Below are 11,677 nucleotides of genomic sequence, written 5' to 3'. Positions count from 1 at the left end.
TGCGGGCGGGGCGCAGTGCGCACGCGCGCACCGCCCCAGTGGGCGGGAACTGGAGGCCATGCCCCGAGCGGGCCCGCGGCCGCGGCCGAGCAGCATCCCCTGGCGGCCCCCGGCGACCTAGCTTTAGGGCAAGGACCGGCCCTCGTGAAGGCTGAGGACCGCGGCGAGTCCCTCCGGCCGGCACGCCATCGGTTCCTGCCGCTGGTGTCTTTTCCCACCCCCGATAGAAGTGAGGCTCGGGGAGGTCAGCTCACCTGTTGCCCAGGAGCTCACAGAACGGGCGGAAGCTGAGAGAGAGAAGGGACCCCACTAGGAGGTCAGCGCCGAGGGCTGGAGCTGGACCTGGGGAGGGGGAGGGGCGGCCAGTCCGGCCCAGCACTTCCGTGCCACGGATTAGGGTGAATCTCTCTAACTGCTCAAGCCTCATTTTCCTCGCTGCAAAATGAGGTCATAAGTCACAAGCTAATAGAGCTCCCTATCCATGCAATGCCTGCTGTTCACCTGGATCTACGCCACTGATGCGAGCACCTGCTGTGTGCGGGTGGGCGACCGGGGAGGTGGACACTCAGTAACCACGCCGTGAACAGTGCGCACAGGGGAGGCAAGGCCCGCGGAGAAAGCTTCTGCCTCCGTCACTGGCCTGCCAGCCTCTCCCGCCCCTCCTCTCCTGCCGCCCTCTGGGAGGGCAGGGCCCGTCCTCTCCGCTCAATGGCCCTCCCAGCTGATGCCAAACCTTCTCTCCCCTCCCCTCGCCTGCTTCCCCGTCACCCTGACAGGTAGCACCCACTCCCTCAGGTTCTCTCCTCTGGCCGTCGCGGCCCCCTTTCCGAGGTTCCACCAGCCCCTGGTCCCACTCCGCATAACTTCTTCAAGGGCAGATCCACCAGCCAGCCATGTGCTAACCTCTGCGAAGCTCACGCCCTCAGGGTCGGGGACAGGGGTTTGTCCCGAGTGCTCCTGTGGCCTGGCCATTCTGCAGTGGATGCCCTGGGCCTCGTGTCCCCTACCCCACACGTACTAGGACCCCACCTTCACACTGATGCCTCAGGAAGCTTTCTCCTTGAAGTCTGGTCCCACCTGGCAGTTCTCCTGTCAGTCCCTTCTCCTCCCACGTGGCCCCTCCCTCTCCCACGTGGCCCCTCCCCTCCCACATGACCCCTCCCCCCTCACATGGCTCCTCCTCCCAATGGTGCCTGCTCGTTTGGGTATCCCTGGGCCCAGGCAGGCCTGTGCCTCCTTCCTTCCCTTCTGCTACGATGTACCTCAATGTCCTGAATCACCTCGTTCCCACTGTCCCCAGAGTAACAAATGCTGGGCTCCATACCCTGGCTGAGTACAGATGGCTGTATTCAGGCACTGATTTTTTGCCTGCCTTGCCAGGAGGACAAGAATGTGGCCTCTCATCTCCACTGCTGTGTCCTAGTGTCCAGGCCAGGGCCTGACAGAGTGGATCTGGAGCCCCTCCCAGGGCCAGGCTTTCCGGAAAGTTTCCAGTTGTACACATTGGACCTCCCCACCTAACCCCATAACATTTAATGAACCAGTTCCAGGAGACAGGGTAGGTGTAGCTGACACAGGAATGCCACCATTGAGAAGGGACAAAAGCAAGGTGCAAGGTAGCAGGATAAGCTGACCGGGTACTCAGGTACAGATGGCACTGGAAGCCTGGGCCATCAACTGCCCTGGGCTGGGAATGGGGGTGGGAGGAGGGTTTATAGCTGTTTCCCAGCCCCCAGATGAACAAAGGAATGAACTCTGACCTATTTCCACATCAGAGGACCCTGGTACTAGCTTGGGCTCCCACCAGGGCTGAGGGCTGCAGGTCCTCCCTCTGCATGGCAGGACACAAGCCCCTGGACTGAATCAGGGGTACCCCACCCCTGGCGGTGCTGTATGGGGTCAGTTCCCTCAGACTGGGACTGCTGGGCCCCAGGGGCACCAAGGCAACCTTCCCGCAGTGACCACCACTCCCGTTCCACTCACACCCCAGACACAGTCTCCTCCAGTGGATCCCCCACCCCCAAGCATATCTGCACAATCTCCCAGCACCCTGTGTTTCCAGGGCCTTGAATCTTCAAGCTGCCCTTAAAGAAAAAGAGTGCAGGTGTATATTCAGAAGCATGACACACAGACATGATGGGAACAACGTTCCCCCAAAAGGTTTGTCCAAGTTCTAACCTCTGGAATCTGTGATGTGACTTTCTTTGGAAATAGGGTTGTTACAGATGTAATTAAGTTAAGGCTCCCTAGTTGAGATCATCCTGAATGAGGATGGGCTCTAAATCCAATGACTGGTGTACTTACATGAGAAGGGAGAAGGAGATCTGAGACACAGAGGAAAAGTCCATGTGAAGACAGAGGCAAAGATTGTGGTTGTGGCCACAAGCCAAGGGACACCGAGGATGGCTGGCACCACCAGAAGCTGGACGGGAGCCTGGAACAGATCCTCCCGACAGCCCTCAGAAGGAACCAACCCTGCCAACATCTTGATTCCAGACTTCTGACTTCCAGCACTGTGATAGAACAAATTTCTGTTGTTTTAAGATACCAGATTTGTGGTAATTTGTTCCAACAGTCCTAGAAAACTAGTACAGTGTGTCAAAGGTTTACTTAACTCATTAATGCGAGAACCAGGGGTTACAAATTCAAAAAAAGAGGTTCGAAAACCACAAATTTATATGGAGTAAAGGAATGCTAAAATAAACTTTAAAATAGATGGAGATCGGCTTTTTTCACAGGAAAAATACAAGTGAACCTCTACTGGACCAAATGTATTTGCATGTCTATAAAAAGGAAGTATTTTCATTGCTCTTGGTCACGGGTAATTTATAGAGCTATAAAATAGCTCACAGACAATGAACGGCAGGGACCCGACGAAGTCAGAATTGGACAACCCGGAAGGGCACGCGCTAAACAACACTGGAGATACCAGCATGATACTTTTTTTTTTTAAGTAAGACATTTCTGTATTGCTTGTTTTTGTTTTTTTAAATATATTTTATTTATTTAATTTTGGCTGCGTTGGGTCTTTGTTGCTGCGCGCAGGATTTCTCTAGCTGCGGCGAGCGGGGGCTACTCTTCGTTGAGGTGCGCGGGCCTCTCATTGCAGTGGCCTCTCCTGTTGCGGAGCACGAGCTCGAGGCGCACGGGCTTCAGTAGTTGTGGCTCGCAGGCTCTGTAGTTGTGGCGCATTGGCTTAGTTGCTCCGCGGCATGTGGGATCTTCCCTGACCAGGGCTTGAACCCGTGTCCCCTGCACTGGCAGGCGGATTCTTAACCACTGCGCCACCAGGGAAGCCCGCAGGTGTCATTTTAAAAGGCTGCGTTTCAGTTTACAAAAAGAGTCTACTAGGGCTTCCCTGGTGGCGCAGTGGGTGAGAGTCCGCCTGCCAGTGCAGGGGACACGGGTTCAAGCCCTGGTCAGGGAAGATCCCACATGCCACGGAGTGGCTGGGCCTGTGAGCCATGGCCGCTGAGCCTGCGCGTCCGGAGCCTGTGCCCCGCAACGGGAGAGGCCACAACAGCGAGAGGCCCGCGTACCGCAAAAACAAAAACAAAAAGAGTCTACTAAATGACTATGGGTTACAGATAGCTTGAGGAGAGAGAAAGGGCTTCTCTACGTACCGTACCCAGTGTTAAAAAGAAAGCCACAGCCCCCAAAGGGAATCACTTATGCTCGGCCAGGCCACTAAACCAGGGCTTAACACCAACCCTCACTGACGCTTCAACCTCCCCCAGAAATGCAGTCTTAACTGGTCAGTCAGGAATTCTCTGGTCGGCACCAATGAGGTTACCTGCCACATGGGCCCTCTCCACCCACAGAGGAAGAGGAAGTCATCCGCCACAATGACCCCTTCCATCCCCCATAAGTAGGTGACCTAAGCCTGACATCGTCTTTTTCGTTTATGAGTTTTTTGTCTTGCTTTTAAAAACCTTCCCCTTTCTGGAGCCCTTTGGAACTCCCCTATACTTGCTGGATGGCATGCTGCCCAATTCATTAATTGGTCAGTAACACCAATTAGACCTTCAAATTTTAGTTGGTTGAATTTTTGTTTTTTAATACCAGGAAACAGAGCATTGAAACAACATCAGTGGTGTTCAGGCAAATGACCACGGAAGCATTTCCCTCACCTGCTCGCGCTGTCCTGTTATCAGTTTCTGGTTAGCTGGGTTTGGGGTGAGCAGTCCAAAGCACAGGCTTCTTCTCCATGAGAGGCTGGAAATGGGGAATCCGCCTCGAGGTATCCAAAGGTCATCCGAATGTCCATCCTCAGATAGGTCAATAGTTTGAAGGACATGGTCCCAACTTTTTCTCAGGGACTCTGGGGCTCTCCTCCACTGAAGGCTCAGTCTCTCTCCTGTGGCTGGTGGCAGAGCCTCAAAAGATAAGAGACTCAGTGGGTGTGGCCTATTTACTACCTAACATTTTCAAATGGAAGAGGTCTGACGAGGGTCAAAATAAGAACGATGCAACTGACAAAAAAATTTGGTTGTTTCTGTGACATGCAAAGATAGTAAAACAAATTAAAAAATTTTTTTGGCCGCGTGGCACATGCGATCTTAGTTCCCTGACCAGGGATCGAACCCGCACCCCCTGCATCGGAAGCATGGAGTCTTAACCACTGGACTGCCAGGGAAGTCCCCAGTAAAACCAATTTTTAAAAAACTTAGACAAAGAGTTCATGCAGGCGCCAAGCAAAGAGTCCAGGCGGCTAGTGCTTAAAGGGCCCAACCCCCCCGAAGGCTTTCAGGGAAAGGTTTTTAAAAACAGGGTGAGGGGCTTCCCTGGTGGCGCAGTGGTTGAGAGTCCGCCTGCCGATGCAGGGGACGCGGGTTCGTGCCCCGGTCCGGGCAGATCCCACGTGCTGCGGAGCGGCTGGGCCCGTGAGCCATGGCCGCTGAGCCTGCGTGTCCGGAGCCTGTGCTCCACAACGGGAGAGGCCACAGCAGTGAGAGGCCCGCGTACCGCAAAAAATAAAAATAAGATAAATAAATAAATATATAAAAAAACAAAAAAAACAGGGTGAGGGACAGGGTTGTGCGGTGAGTGGTCATCTTGTGGACATTCTCCTGATTGGCTGGTAGTGAGGTAACCGGGAGTCAACATCATCAACTTTCTGGTTCCAACTGGTCTGAGGTCCATGGGCTTGTGGGCAGCAGACAGTTAACTTCTTCCAGCTGGTGTGGGTTTCAGCATCTGCAGATCAGCTCAAGGACATGGCTCAGAATAGTCTCTATGGTCCTTGAGGAGGAACTAAAGGTCCCTGGCTTTAATGGCTAAACTATTATTATTTTGTTTTGACTTTGCTTGACTGTTTTCCTTTCTTTCTGCAGTTTATCACTTCTTTGATTAAATTTACTCTTTAGAACTCAGGGAAGGATTAGGAGGCTGAAGTTTTTCTACAGACAAGAGGCAGGCAGAGGACATGTGTGTGTGTGGCGGGGGTCTGCTCCAAGAAGGTCCCGTAGGTCCTGCTCGGTTACGGAATGTCTACTCAATATTTTGCCCATTTTTAATTGCGTTACTTGTCATTTTACTGTAAAGCTGTGAGAGTGCTTTATATATTCTGGATACAAGTCCCTTATCAGATAGATGATTTGCAAGCATTTCCCCCCATTCCATGGACTGTCCTTTCAGTTTACTGATAATGTCCTTTGAAGCACAGAAGTCTTTAACTTTGATACAGTCCAGTTTATCTAATTTTCCTTTTGTTGCTTATGCTTTTAGATTGTTAAGATTTAATCCTACGTTTTCTTCCAAGAATTTCATAGTTTTAACTCTTAAATTTGTCTACGATCCACTTTTGAGTTAATTTTTGTATATGGTATGATGTAGGGGTCAAACATCGTTCTTTTGCATGTGGATATTCAGTTGTATAAAAGATTATTCTTTCAACATTGAATTGTCTTGGCACCTTGCCAAAAATCCATTAATCTTAAACGTAAGAGTTTCATCCTGAACCTGTGATTCTGTTCCATCGATCCATGTGTCTTGAATATCCAGCACCACCTTGCCTCAATTAGCGTAGCTTTGTAATAAGTTTTGTAACTGGGAACTGTGAGAGATTCCTCCAACATTATTCTTTTCCTTTCTTTTAGTGCGTTTAATATTTTATTGCATCCCTCTATATTATATATGACCACATTTTTATATTATCATACATACATATATGCTTTGAAAGCAAATGCTCTTCTTTTTTTCTTCCAGTTTTATTGAGATGTAATTGATGTTTGCACTGGATAAGTGTGAGGTGTGCAGCATAATTAGATTAGACGCCCACACATCATGAAATGATGACCTCAGTACGTTTACTGGACATCCATCATCTCATATAGATACAAAATAAAAGAAAAAGGAAAAAACGTTTTTCTCCTCGTACTGAGAACTCTTAGGATTTCCTCTTAACAACTTCCGTATGTAACATTCAGCAGTTGAATATACTAATCATGTTGTACATTACATCCCTAGCACTTATAACTGGAAGTTTGTACCTTTTGACCAGCTTCATCCAATTCCCCCTCCCCCCACCCCTTGCCTCTGGTGACCACAAATCGGATCTCTTTTTCGATGAGTTTGTTTTCGATGTATAATTGACCTACAACACTAGGTTAGTTCCAGGTGAACAACACAGCGATTCAATATTTCTACACATTACAGAATGATGCCCAGGATAAGTCTAGTTACCATCGGCCACTGTAACCAAAAGTGGGGTCCAGCTGCTCCCTGCTCAAAAGCCAATAAAGAGGCAACGTGGTGGAGAGGAAAGTTTCTTCATTTTGGATGCCAGCAACTGGTGTGGGGGGCGCACCTGTCCAAAGGCCGACTCCCCCCACCACCCGCAACCGGGGGCAAGAGCTTTTATAGACAGACGGAGGGGCTACGTGTAGAAACAGCACAGTCTCTGACAGTCATCTTGAAATTAGTCTTTGGTGGTCTGAGCGGCATCATCTTGATTGTTTTAAGCACGGTTAATCTTCAGTTCCAGGGTCTGTTTGTTCCCTTTCCTTTGAGGCCAGTTCTTGGAATTGTGGCAGCTTATGTCATGGCTACAGCCTGGTCATCATGTAGTTAACTTCTTCCACCTGGCGGGGGTTTCAGTATCTATAAGACAGCTCACAGGATACGGCTCAGAACATGATCTATAGCCCTGGAGAAGGAACTAAAGGAATCTGACTCTGCTTAATGACTAAACTATTATTATTTGGTCTCCTTTGACTGTTTCCTTTTTTTCTGCATTTTCTCACTTCTCTCTGATTAAACTTATTCTTTGGCTAAAGTTTTTCCACAGACAAAAGGCAGGCTGAGGACATGGTGGGCAAGGACCATAGGGTCCTGCTCCGTTTCATCACCACACAAAGTTATTACAATAGTATTATTGTTATTATTATTATTATTATTTTTGCGGTACGCGGGCCTCTCACTGTTGTGGCCTCTCCCGTTGCGGAGCACAGGCTCCGGACGCGCAGGCTCAGCGGCCATGGTTCACGGGCCCAGCCACTCCGCGGCATGTGGGATCTTCCTGGACCGGGGCATGAACCCGTGTCCCCTGCCTCAGCAGGTGGACTCTCAACCACCGCGCCACCAGGGAAGCCCCAACAATATTATTTACTATATTCCCAACACTGTATGTTTCATACCTGTGACTCATTTATTTTGTAACTGGACGTTTGTACCTCTTAACCTCCCTCACCTATTTCACTCATCCCCCACCCCTCTCCTCTCTGGCAACCACCAGTTTGTTCTCTGCATCTATGAGTCTGTTTCTGCTTTGATATGTTTGTTCGTTTGTTTTGCTTTTTATTCCACATATAAGTGAAATCGCACAGTATTTGTCTTTCACTGTCTGACTTATTCCACTCAGCATAATAACCTCTAAGTCCATCCATGTTGGGACTTCCCTGGTGGTCCAGTGGTAAGGAATCCGCCTTGCAATGCAGGGGACGCAGGTTCGACCGCTGGTCAGGGAACTAAGATCCCACATGCCGCGGGGCAACTAAGCCCGCGTGCCACAATTACTGAGCTTGCCCGCCTCAACTAGAGAGCCCATGCGCCCTGGACCCCATGCGCCGCAACCAGAGAGAGAAAACCCGCACGCCACAACTAGAGAGAAGACTGCACGCCACAACAAAAGATCCCACATGCCTCAACGAAGATCCCGCGTGCCGCAATTAAGATCCAACACAGCCAAAATAATAAAATCTAAAAACAAACAAAAAAGAGTTGGAACTTCCCTGGTGGCACGGTGGTTAAGAATCCACCTGCCAGTGCAGGGGACACGGGTTCGAGCCGCGGTCCAGGAAAATCCCACATGCCGCGGAGCAACTAAGCCCATGAGCCACAACAGTTGAACCTCGTTCTAGAGGCCACGAGCCACAACTACTGAGCCCATGCGCCACAACTACTGAAGCCCGCGCACCCTAGAGCCCGCACCCCGTAACTACTGAGCCCATGTGCCACAACCACTGAAGCCCGTGCCCTCCAGGGCCCATGTGCCGCAACTACTGAGTCCGCGTGCTGCAACTACTGAAGCCCATATGCCTAGAGCCCGTGCCCCACAACAAGAGGAGCCACCACAGTAAGCCCACGCACTGCAACGAAGAGTAGCCCCCACTTGCCGCAACTAGAGAAAGCCCGCACGCAGCAATGAAGACCCAACGCAGCCAAAAGAAAAAAAAAAAAAAATCCATCCATGTTGTCACAAACGGCAAGATTTCATACTTTTCTATGGCTGAGTAATACTCCATTGTATATATGTAGCACATCTTCTTTGTACCTTTTTTTTTTTTTTTTTTTTTTTTTTTTTGCGGTACGCGGGCCTCTCACTGTTGTGGCCTCTCCCGTTGCGGAGCACAGGCTCCAGACGCGCAGGCTCCAGACGCGCAGGCTCAGCGGCCATGGCTCACGGGCCCAGCCGCTCCGCGGCATGTGGGATCTTCCCGGACCAGGGCACGAACCTGCGTCCCCTGCATCGGCAGGCGGACTCTCAACCACTGCGCCACCAGGGAAGCCCTGTAGCACATCTTCTTTATCCACTCATCTGCCGATAGGTTGTTTCCATATCTTGGCTATTGTAAATAATGCTGCAATAAACATAGGGGTGCATATATCTTTTCTATTTAGTGTTGTTTTCTTCAGACAAATACTCAGAAGTGAAATTGCTGGATCATATGGTGGCTCTGTTTTAATTTTTTGAGGAACCTCCACACTGTTTCCCATAGTGGCTGCACCAATCGACACTCCCAGCAACAGTGCACGAGGATTTGCTTTTCTCCACATCCTCGCCAACACTTGTTATTTGTTGCTTTTTGATGATGGCCATTCTGACAGGTGTGAGGTGATGCCTCATTGTGGTTTTGATTTGCATTTCTCTTATAATTAATGATGTTGAGCATCTTTTCATGCACCTGCTGGCTGAATGTATGTCTTCTTTAGAAAAATGTCTATTTAGGTCTTCTACCCACTTTTTTAACTGGGTTGTTTGTTTTCCTGAGGTTGCATCATGAGTTCTCTGAATATTTTGGATATTAATCCCTTGTTGGATATAACCTTTGCACATATCTTCTTCCATTCAATAGGCTGCTTTTTCATTTTGTTGATAGTTTCTTTTACTATCAAGTAAAAGTGCAACAACTTTTTAGGTTGATGTAGTCCCATTTATTTATTTTTGCTTTTGTTTCTCTGGCCTGAGGAGACATAGCCAAAAAAAAAAAAAAAAAAGGCTAAGACTGATGACAAAGAGTGTACAGCCAATGTCTTCTTCTAGGAGATTTATGGCTTCAGGTCTTACATGTAAGTCTTTAATCCATTTTAGTTTATTTTTGTGTGTGAGGTGTGAGGAAGTATATATCAGGTGTGAGGAAGTATATATATGGTGTGAGGAAGTAGTCCAGTTTCTTATGCATGTAGCTGTCCAGTTTTCCCAACACCATGTATTGAAGAGGTTGTCTTTTCCCCTTTGTATATTCTCACCTCTTTTGTTGTAGATTAATTGACCATAAGTGTGTGGGTTTATTTCTGGGCTCCCTATTCTGTTCCACTGATCTATGTGTCTGTCTTGATTACTGTAGCTTTGTAGCCAATTTTATTCTTTTTAAAGATTGCTTTGGGGAACTGGCGGTCCAGTGGTTAGGACTCAGCGCTTTCACTGCCCAGGGCCCGGGTTCAATCCCTCGTTGGGGAACTAAGATCCCACAAACAGTGTGATCAAAAAAACAAAGGATTGTTTTGGCTACTCTGGGTCTCCTGCATCTTGTTATGAACATTAGGATCCGTTTGTTAGGTTTTTGCAAAAGGCCAGCTGGAATTTGATAGGCATCACTTGAATCTCTGGATCAGTGTGCAGAGTTCTGCCACATAAACACCCGAAGTCTTCTGATCCATGAATATTTACTCGCATCTTTAATTTTTTTCAACGGTTTTGTAGTTTTCATGTAAAAGGCTTGCTTTTCTTTTGTTAAACTTATTTCTAAGTATTTTATTCTTTTGATGCTATTGTAAATGAAAAGTTTTTCTTAATTTCATTTTCAGATTTTTTGCTTCTAGTATATAAAGATACAACTGATTTTGGTATATCTATGCTGTAATCTGCAAAATTTGGTTGAATTTGTTTTCTTAGTCCTAATAGTTTTTTTGTGGATTCCTTATGAGTTTCTTTCTTTCCTTTTTAAAAATATTTATTTATTTATTTGGTTGTGCTGGGTCTTAGTTGAGGCAATCAGGCTCCTTAGTTGTGGCATGTGAGCTCCTTAGTTGTGGCATACAAACTCTTAGTTGTGGCGTGCATGTGGGATCTCTTTCCTTGACCAGGGATCGAACCTGGGTCCCCTGCACTGGGAGTGCAGAGTCTTAACCACTGCGCCACTGGGGAAGTCCCTCCTTATGAGTTTCTAAACATAGAATTGTGTCATCTGAAGGACTTCCCCTGTGGTTCAGTGCCTAAGACTCTGCCCTCCCAATGCAGGGGGCCCAGGTTCGATCCCTGGTCAGGGAACTAGATACCACGTGCCGCAACTAAGAGTTCACGTGCCACAACTAAGACCCGGCGCAGCCAAATAAATAAATAAATATTAAAAAAAAAAAAAAGAAAATCAGTTTAAAAAAAATCACACCATCTGAGAATAGAGATAGTTTTACCTCTTTTCCAATCTGGATGCCTTTTCTTTCTTTTTCCTGCCTAACTACCCTTGCCAGGACCTGCAGTGCAATAGAGAGCAGACACCTTCGTTTGTGGATCTGCCTGCTTTTCCTCTCTGGATGTTCAAGCCCACGTGCTAACTGGCCCTGGAGCCCGAGCACCCTGGCCTCAGCAACTCTTCGCATCCCTCTGGCTTAAGTCAGCGTGGGGGTGGGGTAGGGGGGGCATGGGCAGCATGGACACCTGCAGCGGGGGGCGGGGCGCTGGGGAGCTGCCTTCCCCACGACTTGCCTTTAGAGGATTGGCGCCCTGGTCTCCCCGGCCACAACATGTACCCGCTCAGCACTCTCAGAGGGTGTTGTCCACAGAATGTTTTGCAAAGGGAGTATCAAGGGCTGGCTCGGGGTATCAACGAGGAATCAGGTAGGGAATCTTTTGCAATCTGCGTTCTAAAGTGCTCGGCTTTCCTGCCTCTCTTGCAAAACGAGGGGGAATTTCCAGGCTGCTTTGCCACTTGCCTTTCATTTAGCTCATACAGTTACG

This window comes from Delphinus delphis, chromosome 17 (assembly GCF_949987515.2).
Source record: "Delphinus delphis chromosome 17, mDelDel1.2, whole genome shotgun sequence".
Taxonomy (NCBI): domain Eukaryota; kingdom Metazoa; phylum Chordata; class Mammalia; order Artiodactyla; family Delphinidae; genus Delphinus; species Delphinus delphis.
Note: the sequence above shows the minus strand (reverse complement) of the source record.